The 23,745-nt window shown below is 44.6% G+C and overlaps 1 protein-coding gene across 1 annotated transcript in view; it reads right to left on the bottom strand.

Moving 5' to 3' along the window:
- AMOT (angiomotin) overlaps positions 1-6,546 on the bottom strand; it is a 74,400-nt gene extending 67,854 nt beyond the window's left edge. Inside the window, exon 1 of the mRNA XM_040442005.1 lies at positions 6,432-6,546. The gene's annotated coding sequence lies outside the window, so the exon portion shown is untranslated. The remainder of the gene's footprint in view (positions 1-6,431) is intronic.
- Between the last annotated feature and the right edge of the window lie 17,199 nt (positions 6,547-23,745).

The following is a 23,745-nucleotide window of genomic DNA, read 5'->3' on the forward strand; positions in this document are numbered from 1 at the left end:
CTAGAACTCTGCAAACACTTTCTCCAGGTCCACAGGAGCACCTCAAACAGCGCCTGTCGAGCAGAACTGGGCAGATTCCCACTCTACTTTGCTGTCCAGAAGAGGCCGCTATCATTCAGAGCCCATCTTCATAGCAGCAGTCCCAGATCCTACCATCACAAAGCCTTGCTACACCAAGAAGCCCCAGAAAAACAAAGCACCCTGCAACATGTCACCCAAACCCAGCCTGCCCAAGCCACCAACCAATATAGCCTGACAAAGGACGAAATCCAGAGGACGATACACAAGTACAAAGAGGAGTATATTAGCGTCTGGTGGAACAACATAAGAACATCCCAGAAGCTGACAGTATACCAGAGCCTGCAGAGGGAGTACAAACTGGCCCCATATCTGGAGAAACTCCCCAATCCAAAAGACCGACAGATCCTGAGCCGGTACAGACTGAGCGCCCACAGCCTGCTCATTGAATCCGGGCGTCACCAACAGAGGTACATGCCCAGGGAGAGCAGACTGTGCCAGCAGTGCGACCAGGTGACTGTGGAGGATGAGGCTCATTTCCTGCTGCGGTGCCCCAAATACTCAGCAGTGAGGGAGACTCACTTCAGGAGACTGTCTGATCTCTGCCCAGACTTCACCTCCATGGAGGAGGAAGAGACCTTTGTATAATTATCATTTATTATGGCCCCTCTGTATAACTATAATATATAATGGCCCCCTGTAGAATATATTATGGCCCCCTTGTATAATTATTATATATAATGACCCCCCCTGTATTATTAGGATATATAATGGCCATTATATATACTAATAATACAGAGAGGACATTATATATATAATAATACAGAGGGGCCATTATATATAATAATAATAATACAGAGGGGGCATTATATATACTAATAATACAGAGGGGACATTATATATACTAATAATACAGAGGGGACATTATATATACTAATAATACAGAGGGGTCATTATATATACTAATAATACAGAGGGGACATTATATATACTAATAATACAGAGGGGACATTATATATCCTAATAATACAGAGGGGTCATTATATATACTAATAATACAGAGGGGACATTATATATACTAATAATACAGAGGGGGCATTATATATACTAATAATACAGAGGGGACATTATATATACTAATAATACAGAGGGGGACATTATATATACTAATAATACAGAGGAGGACATTATATATACTAATAATACAGAGGGGTCATTATATATAATAATAATACAGAGGGGCCATTATATATACTAATAATACAGAGGGGGCCATTATATATACTAATAATACAGAGGGGGACATTATATATACTAATAATACAGAGGAGGACATTATATATCCTAATAATACAGAGGGGGACATTATATATAGTAATTATACAGAGGGTCCATTATATATCCTAATATTACAGAGGGGGACATTATATATACTAATAATACAGAGGGGTCATTATATATAATAATACAGAGGGGGCATTATATATACTAATAATACAGAGGGGACATTATATATACTAATAATACAGAGGGGACATTATATATACTAATAATACAGAGGGGTCATTATATATAATAATAATACAGAGGGGCCATTATATATACTAATAATACAGAGGGGACATTATATATACTAATAATACAGAGGAGGACATTATATATCCTAATAATACAGAGGGGGACATTATATATAGTAATTATACAGAGGGTCCATTATATATCCTAATATTACAGAGGGGGACATTATATATACTAATAATACAGAGGGGTCATTATATATAATAATACAGAGGGGGCATTATATATACTAATAATACAGAGGGGACATTATATATACTAATATTACAGAGGGGGACATTATATATACTAATAATACAGAGGGGGACATTATATATAGTAATTATACAGAGGGTCCATTATATATCCTAATATTACAGAGGGGGACATTATATATACTAATAATACAGAGGGGACATTATATATACTAATAATACAGAGGGGACATTATATATACTAATAATACAGAGGGGTCATTATATATAATAATACAGAGGGGGCATTATATATACTAATAATACAGAGGGGACATTATATATACTAATATTACAGAGGGGGACATTATATATACTAATAATACAGAGGGGGACATTATATATAGTAATTATACAGAGGGTCCATTATATATCCTAATATTACAGAGGGGGACATTATATATACTAATAATACAGAGGGGTCATTATATATAATAATACAGAGGGGGCATTATATATACTAATAATACAGAGGGGACATTATATATACTAATAATACAGAGGGGACATTATATATAATAATAATACAGAGGGGGCCATTATATATTATACAGAGGGGGCCATTATATATAATAATAACTAATAATAATAAAACTCTGCAGAGATGAGACGCGGCTGAAAGAAGGTGTCATGGCGGTCTTATCTCCGAATGAAGACGCTGAGGAAAGTCTACATCACAGGAGATGTCACTGAATGGATGAGGTAAGTGCTGCTGTATTATACTGTATATTTTGTAGTGATGTCTGTAATGTCCAAACACATATTTGTTTCACGGTAGGGTTGGGAAGTGGATTGAGAATTTGGCCAACCCTGCCGCATCCTGGCCCCAGACTTCAGGTCACACTGTGTGGGGCCTTATACCCATCTACTACATCATCTGTACTTAGAGAGTTACCACCATGTTATCTGTGGTGTTATATAGGACTGCTATATTATCTGTAAAAGGGGCGTGTCCACAGGTTGGGAGGGGGGGCGCAATAAATGGCTTGCCCCGGGTGCTGGCAACCCAAGCTACGCCACTGGATAGATGGCTATGAGATAGATAGATAGATAGATAGATAGATAGATAGATAGCAGATAGATGGCTATGAGATAGATAGATAGATGACAGATAGATAGATAGATGGATATGACATAGATAGATGGCAGATAGATAGATGGATAAATATGAGATAGATAGATAGATAGATAGATGACAGATAGATAGATGACAGATAGATAGACAGATAGATGGATATGACATAGATGGATGACAGATAGATGGATGGATAAATATGAGTTAGATAGATAGATAGATAGATAGATAGATAGATAGATAGATAGATAGGGACACAATACAATTTCATTTATATTTAATAAATCTCTAGGAGGGCATTGGCAGATAACTTGGCATGTCGCTGTGGATTTCAGATCTGCACCTTGTCAGTTCACGTTGCAGATATCTGCGGTGGAGAATCTGCAGCCTTTACAGTAGCAATAAATGGATGAGATTTCAAAAATGTGCCCGCAGTGAAATCGGGACATAACTTCACGCTCCGTGGGAATTTTAAATCCGCTGCATGTCAATTTACGTTGCGGATATCTGCCACTGATTTAACCCTTTCCAATAGAGTGGGCAAATCAACAGCGTTTCCACACCGAAATCCATATGATTTGGTGTGGATTTTGCAGCAGATTTCGGCCAGATACGCTGTGGATTTTCCGTATCTATGGCTCTCACTACCTGTGGCCATACCCAAAGGGTTTTTCCCACACACGTCAGAGACACTGCGGAATTTCCACTGCAGAATCACAGACAGAAAATGTGCAGCAAACACAGCAGCAAAGTGTATGGGATTTTAGGAGGTCTCATCCACACACTGCAGAAAAAAAAAAACGACCCGAATGTCAATTTTAGGCCTCATGCACACGAACGTTGTTTGTTTCAGTGTCCGTTCCATAATTTTTGCAGATAGGATGCGGACCCATTCATTTCAATGGGTCCGCAAAAAAGGAGGACAGCACACCGTGTGCTATCCACATCAGTATGTCCGTTCCGTAGCCCCGCAAAAAAAATACGTGTCCTATTCTTGTCCGTTTTAGGCATTATTACAATGAATCTGCGGACCGCAAAACACATAAGGTCGTGTGCATGTAGCCTTAGGCCTAGTTCACACGAACGTATGGCTTTTATAGTTTTTTGCGGTCCGTTTTTCACAGATCCGTTGTTTGCTTCTGTTCCGTTTTTCCGTATGGCATATACAGTATACAGTAATTACATAGAAAAAATTGGGCTGGGCATAACATTTTCAATAGATGGTTCTGCAAAAAACAGAACGGATACGGAAGACATGGATGCATTTCCGTATGTGTTCCTTTTTTTTGGCGGACCCATTAACTTGAATGGAGCCACGGAACGTGATTTGCGGGCAATAATAAGAGATGTTCTATTTTTCAACGGAAAGGAAAAACTGAAATACGGAAACGGAATGCATACGGAGTACATTCAGTTTTTTTTTGCGGAACCATTGAAATGAATTGTTCCGTATACAGGAACACAAAAAAACGGCCCGTACACTCGCAAAAAAAACGTTTGTGTGAACTAGGCCTTATGCTGCAGATTTTCACAGGGGATTTCCCCCTTTGAAACTAATGGGATTAACTTTGCAGAAAATCGGCAAGATCTGCATATGAGACATGTCAATTTTGATGCAACGTCTGTGGATCTGAACTAAGATGTTTTTCATTGCAGAATGGAAGGGTGAGGTTTGTGGCAATAATCGCATCAAATCCGCAACGAAATCTCTAAAAAAAAAAAACACACATGGACTTTGAAATCCACACAGACATTTTTAGCCGCCCCTGTGTGCCACCTAGGATGATGATGTGAACACAGTACAATACATAGGAACTCACTGCTGAGTTTGTGTCAGAGGAGCAGCCGATGGTCCAGGAGACGCGGCCGACACACAGGGGCCGCGTTTCCCGGACCGCACAGTCACACATGAGCCCCTTTAGTGTTTCTTTTTTTTTTTTCTTCGCTAAATTTCTTAAACTTCCAGAGAATCCCTTTAACTATTTTATTTCATAGATAATCCTGAAAAACGTTAAGTACCCCTGGTTGTACCTCTCTAGGATGAGATCATGGAAATCTGTGCAGCCAAAAGGTAGGAATTGTATTGGTTAGTGAAGAATGGCAATGGTCTCCATCATCAGAATGAATAATGGGCCAAGTGGCACATAAAGGACGCGGCAGACAGATGGTCATCGGCTATGCAGCGCTGCTTCAGGACAAATGAGAGAGGGATGAGGAGCTTTCTGCTCTTGCCGGGGAACCGCACATGCCTCCTTTCTCCACAGCAAAAAATAAAAACTACACAAAAGAATACAGAATATAAAATATATATATATATATATATATATATATATATATATATATAGGAATATAATGATCAATTCAGCCCTGGATCATCGTAAACAAATATTTACAAGAAAAACAATATTTAGCAAAACAACTCAATGATAAAAATGTACATTCTGTTTCTAGGAAAAGTCCTAATAAACAAATAAAAAGTCCATTTTGTGCAGACATGTTTTGGGGGCGTCCATGGAGTCTCCTGGTGATTCGGGCTCCTGTATCCCTGGACATTTGTATGGCAGGGGGAGGAGAGAGTCCTGTGGAGGGAGAATGTGGTACTGCGGTTTCCTGGAGACAGGAATCTCATGCTCCCACCCCAGGTCTCCAGCCACGTAGGAGCCCTCCCTGCCAAACTCCACTCCTCCCTTCCCTGGAAAGACTGGCCAGGAGGTGAATGACAAGGGGAGGAAGGCGAGAGGTGGGACCCGGCAAAGAGCAGGTGGTGGATTTCACAGGGAGACAGGTGTGCTCAGCTAAAAACCATCCTGCCAAGGTAAAGCGCCCTGTGAGATGGGCATGGGGGGGCGACGTACAGACGTAGCAAAAAGTCATACTACAACCCCCACCCTCCAAAATAAAAAAAAGTTACATGTCGTCACTTACGTCCAAGGAACTACAGGACAGGACCACTGTCTAGAACATGCATATGGGAGAATTAGATTGTGAGCTCCTTTGGTGTGAGCGATATCTGTACACGAGATGTCTCCCCATCCACATACACACATATGTCACGCCATATCCGATGTGATGGAAACAAGTTATAATATTGACACATGAGCCCCATTTACATCCTAGTAACTACGACCCAACGCGTTTCAGGCTCTGGCCATACACTGCAATATCTGCACTGTAAATACAGTTGGACATTTATTTATTTTTTCATTCATTTATATTAGAAATTCACAAAATATTTAGAAAAAATAATAAAATCCCCCAGTCTTGATGAACAGGAGGGATTTCTTGCATCCATTCCGCAGAGTGTGAACAACTGTGCCACCAAAGTGTCATCTAATCAAGTGGACGGTGGTCGGAATGTCCCCAACCATCCCCAGCATGTCACAGGAGGGATGCCACCAGCCCGGCCATCAGAAGTACAAGGCAGAAAGATACTGACAACCAACAAAGGCACCGCACACACGGACAAAGCACACTATGACGTCTCGTGTGCGGTACCGCAGGCGGCTGCCGACCAGGCTGATACTGACCATATGGGCGCCTCGTCCCCTGCTGTCCCGGTGTCGCGGCCGCACTACGGACTTGTTCAGACTCCCCGTCCCCCTCAGCGCAGCCCCAGATCACTCTACACGACTCAGCGGCCGGGGAAAACGCTCTGCTCAGGCTCCGGCCCCGCCTCCACGCTCCCATTGGACGACGACCACACCACCTAGTCTCCCATTGGCCAAGAGAAATGTCAGTCACCAAGACACAGGCGTCTATTGTGCTCCCAAGGTTTATTCAGGGCAAGGTTTAGTAACTCTTCCAGCGCTGTAGAGAATGCAGGAACGGGCGCCGCACGACATGTGTGTGTGTACGCAGTGTGTGAACAGGTACATTCAGTCAGGGGGGAGCAGTTGCCCATAGCAACCTATTAGGTGTCTGTTTTCGTTTTCAAGTCTTCTTAAGAAAAAAAAGTTTTTGTTGCTATGGGCAACACTGCTTGTGTCATTTTCCCTACTCAGACTATAAGTGGGATGAATTGTTGGTATATAAAGACAAAACCTGTAAATGATGGTAAAGGTAAGAATAGTGGTGACCCTCGGGGATCGCAAGGTGTGACTCGGGCTATGTTCACATTACTTTGTAGCCTGCATCGTAGAAACGCTGATTTCTAAGGTTAATCTGTGTTCCTTTAGTCCTAACAGCAGCACAAGCTCCATTATCGTGCCACTGGTTAGGACGCAAGGGAAACCAGCATTTTTGACAGGTAGAATAAGGGCACAGACGCGGTGGACTCCATGATAAGCCGTGTACAGTTCAGGCACTGCATTGGTTTCTGTTTAGGATGGAAATCGCAATGCAGATGTGAACAGCGCCTTAGCCCTCATGCACACAGACCTATGTTTCTTCCATGTCCTATCTGCATTTTATGTGGATAGCCCGCTAACCCAGTCATTTCTATGGGGCCATGCACACATCTGTATTTTTGCCGTTCCGCTAATTATAGAGCATGTCCTATTCTGGTCCACATTGCTGACAAGAATAGTCCTTTCTATTGATGGGAGGGGGGGAAATGCTGAATGCCCCATGGTTTGCGGACCGAAATACAGATACAGTCGTGTGCATGAAGCCTTAGGCCCGTTTTTCACTGACTTGTCCTGTCCGCATTTTCTGCCCATTGATTTAAATGTGTCTGTTCACATTTCAGTATTTTTTTACTTACTGTTGGTCAGTAAAAAAAAATCACAGGGATATGCACTACTTTGATCCGTGATGGGGACCAAGCACACCTATTGAAGTCTATGTTTTCGTTAAAAAATATCTGACACATCCGTGTTGCGTCCGTTTTTCACTGGAGACTAATAGGAGATTCTTTGGAAATAAATTTTCAGCTAAGCGACGTCAGTGAATTACGGATGACACACGGATGGTAAAAACGGATACATGGACCAACCATGGATCCTTCACGGACATCTTCACGGATGAAACATGTACGCTTTTTTTCACGGATGTGACACTGACACGGAAATGTGAACGAGGCTTTAGTAACATTAGGTTTCAGCAAAATAAAAAAAATGGCCATAATCTGTGCGTCTATGGTAGCATGAAACCACTGATGATCAATAGCAATCTCTTTCACCTACTGGAAGACTATATAATACGTAGATCCCGTAGATATGCATGGCCTAGTACTGATTTTTTTCACACTGCGTCACATAACTTGAAGTGTAGCTTTTTGCAGATTTTCAGTGCAGAATCAGGAAATAATTACACACCATGCACCTTGTGTGACCCATGGGTGAGCCATCACTGCTTCTCTGCCTATTAAAGGGGTTGTCCGCTTGTTTAATATTGATGACCTAAATGAAGAGAGGTAGCGGCGGCATCTCCAGTGAATCCTTTATTGGACGGACTTTACAGAAAGTGTGCCGGACGTTTCGGCGGTATCCCAGCCTTTGTCAAGCCTTCTCTGAGTGCTGGAAATCCGACTCCCACCGATCTGATAGTGATGACCTATCTTGAGGTCTTATTCAACCCAGTCAGTGTTCAGTCAGTGGTTTCCATCAGTGATTATGAGCAAAAAACAGGAGTAGAGGCTACACAGACATAAGGTATAAGGGAAAGATCTGCCCCTCTCCTTTGTTCAGACCAATCACTGATGAAAATCACTAATCAAACACTGACTGTGTGAATAAGGCCTTAGGGCCCATTCCCACGACTGTAAGGGCTCCGTGCCTGTGCCGCAAACAGCTGTCCACAATGCACGGGCACTGGCCGTGTGAATCCCGTATTGCAGGGCGGACCCATTGACTTGAATAGGTCCGCAATCTGCAAAATACACAAAAATAAGACATGTCCTATCTTCTGCAGTGCGGAGGCACAGACCCAAAAGCCCACAGAAGCGATTCCGTGGGCTTCTGATCTGTGCCTCCACTCCACAAAAGATAGGATATGTCTTATCTTTTGCAGATTGCGGACCCATTCAAATCAATGGGTCCGCATCCGCACCACGGAGCGCACACAGCCAGTGCCCATATATTGCGGACCTGTCGTTTGCAGTCCACAATACGGGCACAGAGCCCTTACTGTCGCGTGAGTGGACCCTTAGAGTGGTACAGTTCCTTACACTGTTCTAAGGCAGAGGTGTAACTTGAAGTTCCTAGGCCCCAATGCAAAATCAGTAAGAGGTGCCCCTAAACTTGTGCCATTTACAATACTGGTATCCTCTTATGTAATTATGGATGCATTGGACCACCTCAGGCGCCAGTCCAAGGTTGTCACCACAAACTCTGCACCTACTATACTACTAGTACTACATGCTCCTGAAAATGCAAGCAGTAACGTCACTGTACAAGGATAATAAACGCAACAAAGTCACAATATACGAATCATAATCACAGTCACTTCCCTGCATCGGTATGAGAACTACAGTGACGCCACAATACAGAGATAACAAAGTGATGTCACCATATAGCGGTCATAAAAGGAGATCGCTCTGCTCGGGGAAAATACCAATAGTGATGTCTCAGCACATGCATATAGAGCAAAGTGAAGTAACAGCGCAGGAGTAATAGTCACAGTGATGTCACCGGGCGTGGATAGTAAATGGGTGTGACTGAAAGCATTTGTGAGACGGATCTGGATGCGGATCGGTCTTGTATTTATTTTCAAATTTTTACCGGTCTGAGCATGCGCAGGCCGGAAGGACGAATCCGGCATTCCGGTATTTTGAATGCTGGATCCGGCACTAATACATTCCTATGGGGAAAAGTGCCGGATCCGGCATTCAGGCAAGTCTTCAGTTTTTTCCGCCGGAGATAAAACCGTAGCATGCTACGGTTTTATCTTTTGCCTGATCAGTCAAAATGACTGAACTGAAGACATCCTGATGCATCCTGAACGGATTACTCTCCATTCAGAATGCATGGGGATAAAACTGATCAGTTCTTTTCCGGTATTGAGCCCCTAGTACGAAACTCCATGCCGGAAAAGAAAAAAGCAAGTGTGAAAGTACCCTAAGGAGTACAGAATGACTAAAGTTATGCGGATTAATGCATGCTGTGCTATTACCGTATATTGTATATGCTGCCATTAGAAGACATACAACTCCTTGTCCTAAAAATATTCAATTTCTGTAATATAAAAGGGTAGTAGGCCTAAGTGATTTTTATTCATCATTTTTCTGTCCTTTAGGCCTCTTTCACACGAACGTGTCCGCTCTGTGGTCGTATTGCGGACCGCATTTGCAGATCCGCAATACACAGGCGCCATTCCGTGGGCATTCCACATCACGGAATGGGTCCACAAATCCGGAGATGCGGAATGGTGCGGAACAAAAGCACGCAACAAAACCCTACGGAAGCATTACGTAGTGCTTCCGTGGGGTTTCGTCCTGTACTTCCGTTCCACAAAAAGATAGAACATGTCCTATCTTTTGCGGAACGGGCGGATCGCGGACCCATTAAGGCCTCTTTCACACGAACGTGTGCGCTCCGTGGCCTTATTGCGGAACGCATTTGCGGATCCACAATACACGGGCGCCATTCCGCATCACGGATGCGGACCCATTCACTTGAATGGGTCCGCAAATCCGGAGATGCGGAATGGTGCGGTACCATACTTCCGTTCCGCAAAAAGATAGAACATGTCTTATCTTTTTGCGGAACAGGCGGATCGCGGACCCATTAAGGCCTCTTTCACACGAACGTGTGCGCTCCGTGGCCATATTGCGGACCGCATTTGTGGATCCACAATACACGGGCGCCATTCCGTGGGCATTCCGCATCACGGATGCGGACCCATTCACTTGAATGGCTCCGCAAATCCGGAGATGCAGAATTGTGCGGTACCTTACTTCCGTTCCGCAAAAAGATAGAACATGTCCTATCTTTTTGCGGAACAGGCGGATCGCGGACCCATTAAAGTGAATTGGTCCGCGATCCGCTGCGGCTGCCCCATGGTTGGTGTTCGTGCATTGCGTTCGTGTGCAAGAGGCCTTACTAATATAATTCTTTGGCTCACCAAAGTTACAATTGTGGTTGCTATACTTTCCCAATATTAACGTATGCAATGGAAGTAAATGGAGAAGATCCTTAAGGTGGTCATACATCTTCAGTAGCTGTTGGCCGAACACTCCTGACTCTCCCATACATATACAGGGAGTGCAGAATTATTAGGCAAGTTGTATTTTTGAGGATTAATTTTATTATTGAACAACAACCATGTTCTCAATGAACCCAAAAAACTCATTAATATCAAAGCTGAATATTTTTGGAAGTAGTTTTTAGTTTGTTTTTAGTTTTAGCTATTTTAGGGGGATATCTGTGTGTGCAGGTGACTATTACTGTGCATAATTATTAGACAACTTAACAAAAAACAAATATATACCCATTTCAATTATTTATTTTTACCAGTGAAACCAATATAACATCTCAACATTCACAAATATACATTTCTGACATTCAAAAACAAAACAAAAACAAATCAGTGACCAATATAGCCACCTTTCTTTGCAAGGACACTGAAAAGCCTGCCATCCATGGATTCTGTCAGTGTTTTGATCTGTTCACCATCAACATTGCGTGCAGCAGCAACCACAGCCTCCCAGACACTGTTCAGAGAGGTGTACTGTTTTCCCTCCTTGTAAATCTCACATTTGATGATGGACCACAGGTTCTCAATGGGGTTCAGATCAGGTGAACAAGGAGGCCATGTCATTAGATTTTCTTCTTTTATACCCTTTCTTGCCAGCCACGCTGTGGAGTACTTGGACGCGTGTGATGGAGCATTGTCCTGCATGAAAATCATGTTTTTCTTGAAGGATGCAGACTTCTTCCTGTACCACTGCTTGAAGAAGGTGTCTTCCAGAAACTGGCAGTAGGACTGGGAGTTGAGCTTGACTCCATCCTCAACCCGAAAAGGCCCCACAAGCTCATCTTTGATGATACCAGCCCAAACCAGTACTCCACCTCCACCTTGCTGGCGTCTGAGTCGGACTGGAGCTCTCTGCCCTTTACCAATCCAGCCACGGGCCCATCCATCTGGCCCATCAAGACTCACTCTCATTTCATCAGTCCATAAAACCTTAGAAAAATCAGTCTTGAGATATTTCTTGGCCCAGTCTTGACGTTTCAGCTTGTGTGTCTTGTTCAGTGGTGGTCGTCTTTCAGCCTTTCTTACCTTGGCCATGTCTCTGAGTATTGCACACCTTGTGCTTTTGGGCACTCCAGTGATGTTGCAGCTCTGAAATATGGCCAAACTGGTGGCAAGTGGCATCTTGGCAGCTGCACGCTTGACTTTTCTCAGTTCATGGGCAGTTATTTTGCGCCTTGGTTTTTCCACACGTTTCTTGCGACCCTGTTGACTATTTTGAATGAAACGCTTGATTGTTCGATGATCACGCTTCAGAAGCTTTGCAATTTTAAGAGTGCTGCATCCCTCTGCAAGATATCTCACTATTTTTGACTTTTCTGAGCCTGTCAAGTCCTTCTTTTGACCCATTTTGCCAAAGGAAAGGAAGTTGCCTAATAATTATGCACACCTAATATAGGGTGTTGATGTCATTAGACCACACCCCTTCTCATTACAGAGATGCAGATCACCTAATATGCTTAATTGGTAGTAGGCTTTCGAGCCTATACAGCTTGGAGTAAGACAACATGCATAAAGAGGATGATGTGGTCAAAATACTCATTTGCCTAATAATTCTGCACGCAGTGTACTTGGTCAGCGTGTACTGTATGTGTTTTCAAGGGGGACAGAGGAGGAAGCATCTGGCATGGCTTACATCCCAGGAGGACAAAAGGATCAAGAGTTGAAATTCAGCATGCCTGATATCATCTGTTGAGGGAGACTCAGGAGCTCCTCATACACTCTGTGATGGCCAACCTCTGGAACTCCAGCTGGGATAAAACTACGACTCCCAAGATATACAATTGCTTGGCTGTTCTCAGAACTCAATAGAAATGAATAGAGCATGCTGGGAGTCGTAGTTTCATCACAGCTGGAGCGCTGGAGGTTAGCCATCACTGCTTCTAGATTGTCAGCCAGTCCGGTCAAAAAATGGTGGGACTAGACGACAATAGTCTAATGCGCAAGTGCTGTTTCTACACCGACCTTGTCACTTTCCTGAAAGGAGGCGCGACCAGGGCCGGCAGCCTCACCACATTTACCATCTTCTACAGCGAACAGTGAAATCTATTTCAGTTCAGGCGCACGGACTGCCGGATTCTGCTGGGCTATGATAAATCTGCCCCTTTGTGTCCAGTCTCCCACAAGATACACAAGTGCTATGTGGCTGTATCCCCCTCCTCTGTATTGATATACACAGGCACACTTGAGAGAGTTTTTTGTATGTTTAAAAAAAAAAAAAATCAGATGGGAGACTTTCTCAGTACAATAGTAGCATGAGGAGGCCTGTTAGTTCAAATGACAGGGTGCGCGGTCTAATAGCATTGATCTGCTAATCGCACTCATAGGCACTCCTAGAGATGATCTGAGGATCTCAAAGATGAGTATGTAGGGGATGTCAATCATTTTTGGACTGCAAATCCAGATTTTTGATGTAGACTCCAACACAGGCAGAAATGTTGCTGAGCAGGTTTTCAACTTTAAGTGGAAAAAAAAATAAAAAAAATCATGCACGTGAATGTATTTTCTTTCCGTGTCCATTCCGTTTTCTTTGCGGACCGTATGCAGAACCATTCATATCAATGGGTCCGCAAAAAAAAGGAAGTTACTCCGTGTGCATTGCGTTTCCGTATGTCCGTTCCGCAACAAATAGAACATGTCCTATCATTGTCCGCATTACGGACAAGGATAGGACTGTTCTATTAGGGGCCAGCGGTTCCGTCCCACAAAAAACGGAATGCACATCACCGTCATCCGTATTGGATGCAGATCCGTGTTTTGCGGACCACAAAATACATACGGTCATGTGCCTGAGCCCTAAGGAAGCATTTGAATGTCTAAAAGTAGACATTCCCTTTAGAAGGTACCTGTAACCTCTCCTGGCATGTCTGTTTTAGTAACTACTTGCATTCCCCTTGTGATAACAAGTATTAGTATTATTCCTGCTAGAAGTTATGAATTACTAGCAGTTTACAATGAAGGTCCAGATGGTTGTTACCAGTTGGGGTTGTGTCCCTGCACAGTCTGACACTGGCAGCACTGATTGGATATTATGAGACTGTGCAGAGACACACCCCCAACAGGTAATACCCATCTAGACCTTCACTGCAGACTACTAGTGTAATGTCCCAGGGTGCCATTACCACTCCTTGGCACCTTGCTACCACTTCCTATAGGCTCATATAAAGTGTCATCTAATGCAGTAGTGTATTTATTTTCACCATGCATATTTAGTCATGTAAAGTTGTTATATTCATATAATTACCTGGTCCACCAGCAGATGGCGGCAGCATTGGCAGAGATAGTTTCTGTGGAGAGGAAACTTCTGGTTCCTTCCAGCCCTCTCTAGAGAGGGAGGAGTTTAGGTAATGAGTAGGTCAGTCTACCCTACCCCCTCGTGGGAAGAGGTTGTGTGAGGAGTCTTGTCTGACTTAGGCTACTTTCACACTCGCGTTTGGTGCGAATGCATTAATGGCAAAACTGATCTGTTTTGGACCGCTTGTGAGAGCCCTGAACGGATCTCACAAACGGAAACCAAAACGCCAGTGTAAAAGTAGCCTTAACCCCTGCTAAGTGGAAGGCAGTAGGCCTGGTCCTGTCTGGACAGGTACTGTTAGTCCTATGCCAGCCTTATCACTGGAGGTTGTGCACACCCAAGCATAAGTGAGCTTGAGGTACTCCAAAGCCAGGACAAGAAGTTCCTAGAATTCAAGTAAGAGACAGACTACAGCTGAACTAAGTTCCAGCAGAAGAGGAAAGTTCCTATTTACTCCAGCTAGCATAGCAGGGCTGAGATTGTTGCAGAGAAGTATTTGCCTGCCAGATTAAGCCAATATCTGCTAATGACCAAGATACCGTTTGGAAACCGCTTGGATTACCAATTCATGCCAAGTAAAAGCAACTGTTCAACATTACTACAAATTCTGGACTCCACTTATTCTGATTATTCACCATCCAAGTTCAACTACCCATTTTTGCATTTGCTTCCGACCACACCACGTCTGGGATCCAAGGATATCCAGGTAGGAACACCGTGACACGTGTATATAACATCTACAGAGACTGTAGGCCCCCCTGCACCACTCTGGCAATCCTACCCCTGGTTATCAACATTACCATCTACAAAAGGGAGCCTTGAGCTTTCACTGCTTAACCGCAGCTGGCGTCACGTTTACTTGCTCTATAAGAGGGACATATTTCGTAGAAACCTCCTAAGGGGCAAGGGATCCCCCAGACGCCTGACAGTGGGCCGCTGCACTAGCAATTCATTAAAATTTTTAGCAGGATTAATAAAGGAATGGCACATCATAGAGTCATAAGAATAGATGCTCCAGAATTGTTATTACAAGGGGAGTGAAGAAGTAGAAGAAGAAAATCCCTTTATTGTCCCTCAGTGGGGAAATTTTGACATAACAGCAGCAATCACACTCACAACAGGAGCAAAAATAAGAGTAATTAGAAATTAAAGAGTAAAATACAAGAAATACATAACACAGAATTTACTTAAAAAATTCACTACTGGGTTTCTGGGAACAGTGGTGGTTATAAATCCTAACCGCTGCTGGGAGGAAGGACCTCCGATAACATTCCTTCGTGCACCTAGGATGCAGCAGTCTGTCACTGAAGGAGCTCTCCAGCTCCACAACAGCTTCATGCATGGGGTGGGAGACATTGTCTGACAGTGATTTTGATAGAGTTCTTCTGTCACCCACCTCCTGCACTGGATCAAGGGGACAACCTAGGACAGAGCTGGCCTTCTTAATGAGCTTATCTAATCTCTGTGCTATTAGGTGCTAAAACAGACATGTCAGGGGAGGTTACAGGTGGGTGTCTTCAGGTATCAGAGTCAATGAAGCTGCAGCAGTCATCCAAGGACAGTAACAGATAATAAGATTTGGGGCTTGGAGTATGAATTCATGACTGCTACCCTCCTACTCTGGCAGCAGATAAGGCTGGGTTCACATCTGCGCTGTGAACTCCAGCAGTCTGTTATGGCCTAGGAACTGACTGCCAGAGTCGGATACCATTGTGCACCGCCGGATCCCTGTTCACTGTAATGGCATCTGGCGGTAATACAGACGCTTTCCGGCATATATGCCGACTTTCGGACGGACAAATTTTTTGTCCGATCGAAAGCCGGCATGTACGCCGGATACAGTGACCGGATTACAGTGCTGGAGTTCACAATGCAGATGTGAACCCGGCCTTACTGGATATTGAGAGCAGCCTAAAATCTGCCATTAGACAGGCTAAAGACAAAACAATTTGTATTATGTTAAAGGAGTTATCCGAGACTAAAAAATGTCCCCCATACTCACACTGAATATACCGGTACTTACCTGGCTCCCTGCTCCCTGCCCTGCTCTTGCTCCCTGCACCGCCGCTGCTGCTTCTCCCCGTGTGCGGATGAAAACATCCGGTGTCGGGTGGGGGGGGGGGTAGCAAATGGCAGGAGGCGATGGGGATGAGCCTCCCTAGCATCGCGGTCGACGCTAGGGAGGCTCATCGCCACCTGCCATTGGCTGCTTCCACCCAACCCCGGATGTTTTAATCCGCGCACGGGGAGAAGCTGCAGCGGTGGTGCGGGGAGCAAGAGCAGGGCAGGGAGCAGGGAGCCAGGTAAGTATATTCAGTGTGAGGGGCCCGGGTGACATTTTTTTTTTTTTGTCTCGGATAAGCCCTTTAACAAGAGAACACAAAGTCATCGCTGTGCCCAGGGGCGTAGCTAAAGCCCTGGTGCAAGAGTTCAGCTTGGGGTGCACCTAGCCTTTCTGCTGTCTGAGGCAAAAATTGAAACGGCATCCCCCATGCCAAATTTTTAACCTAACCTCCAGACCTACTGTTAAAGACATACTTGAAAAACATTACATACAGAGTGTGGCAATGTGAACACTGAGGTGTGGTTTGCACCAGGAGCATGTCACCAAGGGGCCCGGCCTTGGTGGAGTAAAAGCTCTAGTCCACGTGTCCACTAAAGTAGTTGGGGGGCATCATATAGATAGTGTAGCTGGTTCAGCTATTTCAGGGCGGACTTTTACTAGGAAGAGGCAATGTGTTGGGTGGGTGCCTGTTCCCCATGCTTCAGTCCGGGACTTAGGGCATGCTCACGTCCAGGGATTCCATTTAATCTGGTTTCTGGATCTTTGGTGTGGCTCACTCTGGAGTGTTTTGTGAAGCAGAGTCCTGGTGAGGCTCTGTGTGAGTGGTCTCAGCCGGGTTGGCTGAGGGGCCACGAGGCTAGGCGATAGCCTGAACTTTGGGGGACGCGGTAACGCCTGTGAAACAAGGATCACGAGGCCAGAGTCGGGAGGACTACTGGGCCACAATCCCCCAAAAGGTATTGAAGTGTCACAGCCTGGAGGTTGCTGGACTATATGGCTGAGGAAAGCCGCATTTGTGTTCCATGTGTGAACAGGGCTCTCTAGGTGAGTCAGGGATACGCTTATGTGTTTAGTTAGAGCCTAGCCGGGTTTGTTATTTTGTGTGGATGTCACACGTGATAAGTTGAAGCTGCGACTTCATAACCTGTTTTGCTGAAACGTCCAGAATAAAACACGAGTTTGGACATTCTACCCTTGTATGGTGAAGTAATTTGTGATGGCGACCCCCTAAAAGTAAACGATCCTTTACAAGAGCTACAAAACATACAGGGTAGTACAGCACCAAATACCTCTTACATCCAGTGATGACTCATCTGATGTAGACATTCTCTTTCCTCATCTTCTCCATTCAGACCAGACCGCCATGATGATTTCTTTCAGCCATCTCTTTGCAGAGTTTGACAAACAGACATCTTAGTTTCCTACTTTTCTATCATCCTCTCTGCCTTCTCAACACCCCATCCTGTGTAATACTGTGGAGGCTTTGCTTCCCAATACTTTACTGCAGAAACAGTTCCCCTAATAATATTAGTACCGCACAGATAGTGCCCCCTTCAATAATTATTGGCACACAGTGCCCTAAAAAATAACTACACCCAGCAAATAGTATCCCTAACACTAATACTTTAAACATAATGTCCCCCAAAAATGTGCTAAGCTGATCCTGTGCCAGGGTGCCCCCCACAGTAATAGAGCTCACCAAAATACCCCCAATAGAAATAATTATCTGCCAGGGTGCACTTAGTGTTAACAGTACCCCCAATAGTAATAATACCCCCATTGTGCCCATACTAGTAATCATGATGATCCCCCTATTCTCTCAGTAGTAATAATTATCCTTATAATGTGTGCCTGTACATAAATACTCCCTTGTAATGTGTGCCAATACAAAAAATACCGACTTACAATGTATGCAAGTACAAAAAAATTCCCCCTTGCAATGTGTGCCAGTACAAAAAATACCCCATTATAGCATGCCCCAGTGCAAAAAATACCCCCTTATAAGGTGCACCAGAACAAAAATGTCCCCTTATATTGTGCACCAGTGCAAAAAATACCCTTTTATAATGAGCGCTAGTACAAAAAATAACCCCCTATAATGTGCGCCAGCACGAACAATACCCCCTTATAATGCAGGCTCTTATTTCCCCCAGTACAGCAGATATCCCCATAGTCCTGCCCATAATGTGTGCCAGTACAAAAGGCCCCTATTTAGTGCACCCAGTAGATGCCCCCATAGTGCTCCCTAACACCCGCCCCTCCCCATGGTGGCCCAACAGCAATACTTACCTCCATGCATCTGTCAGCAATGGGTTGCAGGCCTCTTCCGGCGTATTTCCTGGGCTGTATGGCTGCCCGGCTCAAGCAGCGCAATGATGATTATGTCATCACACCGCCTGTGCCGGCCTCTGATAGGCTGCGGGCACTAGCCCTGAATCGTATAAGAGGTACCGGCGGGGGAGGGAGACATCTCTCCCGTACCCCACCGCAGCATCTTACTGTATAGCCATTCTGAAGATGGCTATGCACAATTGGCGGTGCGCCACTAGCAAGGGGGCCCTGTGGCTTAGGGGCCTGGTCGCAATTGCAAAGGCTGTGAACCCCGTAGCTACACCCCTGGGTGTGCCCTCCTGTATTACTGGAACAGTTCGACTGCTGAAGGGAGCAATTCAGATAATAACATTATATCATGCAAATGCTAAAATACCCTAATATATTCTAAAAGGTTTACTAAAGGTCAGTCTACATTATAAGATCAGCCAGAGCCAGGAAGCTACACCGCATCAGAAAAAATGCCAGCTCTCTGTCTTCCTTATTTTATGACTAACTTGCAGAACTAGCACTGATGCAATATAAAAAGAAGGGGGAGGGAATTCCTTCAAAGAATCCTTTTCTGAGAAGATTACAGTAGACCTATGCAGTGCATCAGCTGGAGAGGATGGGTGTGATGATTGTGACATTGAGGGTGACTGTAGTCTTCACAGTGGCTAATCCCTCTCCCTGCGGGTGCAGTGAATGAAGGGTGCACCCTTTCTTCCCTAGAAGCACTCCCTGGTTATGTGGCTCCTGCCTGGTGCTAGGTGGGGTATCCTTGAGGTGGATGAGTTTTGGGGTGCAAGGCAGGAGAGCAGGATGATGGCTAGGGGCCAGGATATGGATGGTGACTTGGTCTGGTGGCAACGGCCGTGTTAACAAGCCCTTAGGCCCCTTGCAGACGAGTATTCCTCCCGCAGCGAGTCCGCAACGCAGCTCCCGTCCTGACCTCCCAGCGCTGTCGCGGGTCACATAGCATTATATTGATTTATGATGCTATGTAACCTTTATACAGTTCTGGAATGTATTGGATAACACTGGCATAATGCTGCCAGTGTTATCCAATACATTCAAGAACTGTAAGGGTTACATAGCATCATAAATCAATATAATGCTAAGTGACCCCCCCCCCCCCCCCCATTCCGTCAGGCCGGGAGCTGCACTGCGGACTCGCTGCGGGAGGAACGCTCGTCTGCAAGGGGCCTAAGTCTCTCTGTTCAGTTGCTTTCTGGCAGCTTTCAGTCTCAGGAATAGTGTTTCCTGGATCAGGCTTCTCTTTGCACCTACTTGGTTGATGCTCACACATGTACATTGTACATCTTTCCTCTAGAACCAGCCCATCACTCTGGAAAGCCAGTATTAACTATTTGTTGCCCATACATAACCATTAGGGATACAAGCGCACAAGGGGAAAAAAATGCTTTAACAACAAATCAGATTCAACTCTTTATATTGTTCTGCCTACAATAAACCATCCGTCTTTTGGAGCCTTGGATTATACTAGCTCCACCATCCATTGTATATCCAGCTATCTTCATGGGCTGGAGAACAAGCGTGCAGCAGCCTGCCAAGGACACCGTTCAGAGCCTGTAGGAGCGGTGTGCCTCATGCATAACTAAACAAGGTGAGCTCTTTATTTGCCCTTGTACCCAGCAGTCCTACCGATACTTGCGCTTCTTCTCTCCTTTGAACATTTAATTCTTTGCAATTAACTTTTAGCAGTGATCCGCTGGGTCACTGCACATGTTCTACAATACAGGGAGTGCAGAATTATTAGGCAAGTTGTATTTTTGAGGATTAATTTTATTATTGAACAACAACCATGTTCTCAATGAACCCAAAAAACTCATTAATATCAAAGCTGAATATTTTTGGAAGTAGTTTTTAGTTTGTTTTTAGTTTTAGCTATTTTAGGGGGATATCTGTGTGTGCAGGTGACTATTACTGTGCATAATTATTAGGCAACTTAACAAAAAACAAATATATACCCATTTCAATTATTTATTTTTACCAGTGAAACCAATATAACATCTCAACATTCACAAATATACATTTCTGACATTCAAAAACAAAACAAAAACAAATCAGTGACCAATATAGCCACCTTTCTTTGCAAGGACACTCAAAAGCCTGCCATCCATGGATTCTGTCAGTGTTTTGATCTGTTCACCATCAACATTGCGTGCAGCAGCAACCCCAGCCTCCCAGACACTGTTCAGAGAGGTGTACTGTTTTCCCTCCTTGTAAATCTCACATTTGATGATGGACCACAGGTTCTCAATGGGGTTCAGATCAGGTGAACAAGGAGGCCATGTCATTAGATTTTCTTCTTTTATACCCTTTCTTGCCAGCCACGCTGTGGAGTACTTGGACGCGTGTGATGGAGCATTGTCCTGCATGAAAATCATGTTTTTCTTGAAGGATGCAGACTTCTTCCTGTACCACTGCTTGAAGAAGGTGTCTTCCAGAAACTGGCAGTAGGACTGGGAGTTGAGCTTGACTCCATCCTCAACCCGAAAAGGCCCCACAAGCTCATCTTTGATGATACCAGCCCAAACCAGTACTCCACCTCCACCTTGCTGGCGTCTGAGTCGGACTGGAGCTCTCTGCCCTTTACCAATCCAGCCACGGGCCCATCCATCTGGCCCATCAAGACTCACTCTCATTTCATCAGTCCATAAAACCTTAGAAAAATCAGTCTTGAGATATTTCTTGGCCCAGTCTTGACGTTTCAGCTTGTGTGTCTTGTTCAGTGGTGGTCGTCTTTCAGCCTTTCTTACCTTGGCCATGTCTCTGAGTATTGCACACCTTGTGCTTTTGGGCACTCCAGTGATGTTGCAGCTCTGAAATATGGCCAAACTGGTGGCAAGTGGCATCTTGGCAGCTGCACGCTTGACTTTTCTCAGTTCATGGGCAGTTATTTTGCGCCTTGGTTTTTCCACACGCTTCTTGCGACCCTGTTGACTATTTTGAATGAAACGCTTGATTGCTCGATGATCACGCTTCAGAAGCTTTGCAATTTTAAGAGTGCTGCATCCCTCTGCAAGATATCTCACTATTTTTGACTTTTCTGAGCCTGTCAAGTCCTTCTTTTGACCCATTTTGCCAAAGGAAAGGAAGTTGCCTAATAATTATGCACACCTAATATAGGGTGTTGATGTCATTAGACCACACCCCTTCTCATTACAGAGATGCACATCACCTAATATGCTTAATTGGTAGTAGGCTTCCGAGCCTATACAGCTTGGAGTAAGACAACATGCATAAAGAGGATGATGTGGTCAAAATACTCATTTGCCTAATAATTCTGCACGCAGTGTAGATGATAGACTGTAAGGCTGTCCACAAACATGAGCTACCTGTTGGAATAACAAGCTGTCTCTTCCCATATACAGTACATGTAAGCTCAGCTCGCCAAACATGCATGTTTTCTGAGGGACAGGTGGGAGGCCCCCCTTATACACTTTAGAAGGTCGGCAGCTTTGGCCGATGCATATATCTAATGTGAATAGCCTCAAAATTCCTAAAACTGCTTCTACAGAAGAATGAAATTTCAGCACTGTGCTGTGTAAAACATGTGGTTTTTGCACATCTTTTTTAGTTAAAGGGGTTGACTCAGGACAACTCATGTCCATATGTGCTATTAGGGAATTGGAATGTCATTAAGGGAGTTCCCCTGCGTGGGATCCCCCACTATGAGCCCAAAAAAAAAAGCTGCATCTCTCATTCTGTTATAGTCCATGTAATACCTGGACAGACATTAATCTCAATGGTCACCATGTAATACTACACTTCCCATGCTACCCCAGCAAAAATCATCTGTTTTCTAAGGATCTTAGTGGTCGCCTCTCAGATCTCAAGTTATCTGAGGAAACAGGCTCTCCTAATATGTCCGTCTTACTGCATACTTGTATTCTCCATCATTCTGGACTGCTGTTCCTCTGTTATTCCTTCTGTGAATGTATGAATAAACAGCTGAGCATTATTATTCCTTTTATCAACAGGCTTTGTTCCTTCAGATTCTAACACTGTCAGCACTGACTGTCAGGATATATGGAGGCATGACACACATGATTGTCACAATGCATAGTTCTCAGTATACATGGCAGGTCCGTTTTCTCTTCCTTGTGCCTCAAGACATGGATAATCCTGCATGCCCTGCACTTGCCATGCAACAGCTCCTCGTGACTTGTACCAGGCATAACATAGAGTATCAACGTTTCCTAAAGTCAGGGGCTGGAGTAGTTTTTACCCCAGGCGCACAAACTTCCGTAGATTTGCCAAATTTATGACGAGGCACAGTAGGCAGAGTAGGGGGGGGGGGGGATCTAAGACCGGTGTAAAAAGCCGGCCATAGGGTACTTTCACACTAGCGGCAGGACGGATCCGACAAGCTGTTCACCCTGTCGGATCCGTCCTGCCACTATTTTGCCGTGCCGCCGGACTATAATGGGGATGGGGGCGGAGCTCCGGCGCAGCACGGCAGTGCGCGGTGAGAGGCTGCAGGACTAAAAAGTCGAACATGCAGTACTTTTAGTCCGGCGGCCTCTCGCTGTGCTGCGCCGGAGCTCCGCCCCTGTCCCCATTATAGTCCGGCAGCACGGCGAAATAGCGGCAGGACAGATCGAACAGGGTGAACAGCTTGTCGGATCCGTTCTGCCGCTAGTGTGAAAGTAGCCTTAGTAAGTGATCCCCTATGAGTCCGATGTACTGATGAAGAGAGTGCTTAGCTTGCCCCTGGAGAGCAGGAAGTGGTGAGAAGAGTACGTTCCTCATTAATACACCATGTCTGGTGTGTTCTTTCAGCAGCCCTAGTAGCCAAGAGGCACAACAGTGACCTTAAATCCACTTTAAAGGGGTATTCAGAAACTGTCCTAAATAATGACTGAAATCTATGGCAGCTATGAGTTGCCGCAGATTTCAGACTGGCACATGGAGTACCGGAATCCTATCAAGACGAGAGTAGCACACATCTTGATAAATCAGGGCCTGAGTATTTATTATTTTACAGCACTCTGACCCCCTTTTATTTGTATAA

This window comes from Bufo bufo, chromosome 8, assembly GCF_905171765.1.
Source record: "Bufo bufo chromosome 8, aBufBuf1.1, whole genome shotgun sequence".
Taxonomy (NCBI): Eukaryota; Metazoa; Chordata; class Amphibia; order Anura; family Bufonidae; genus Bufo; species Bufo bufo.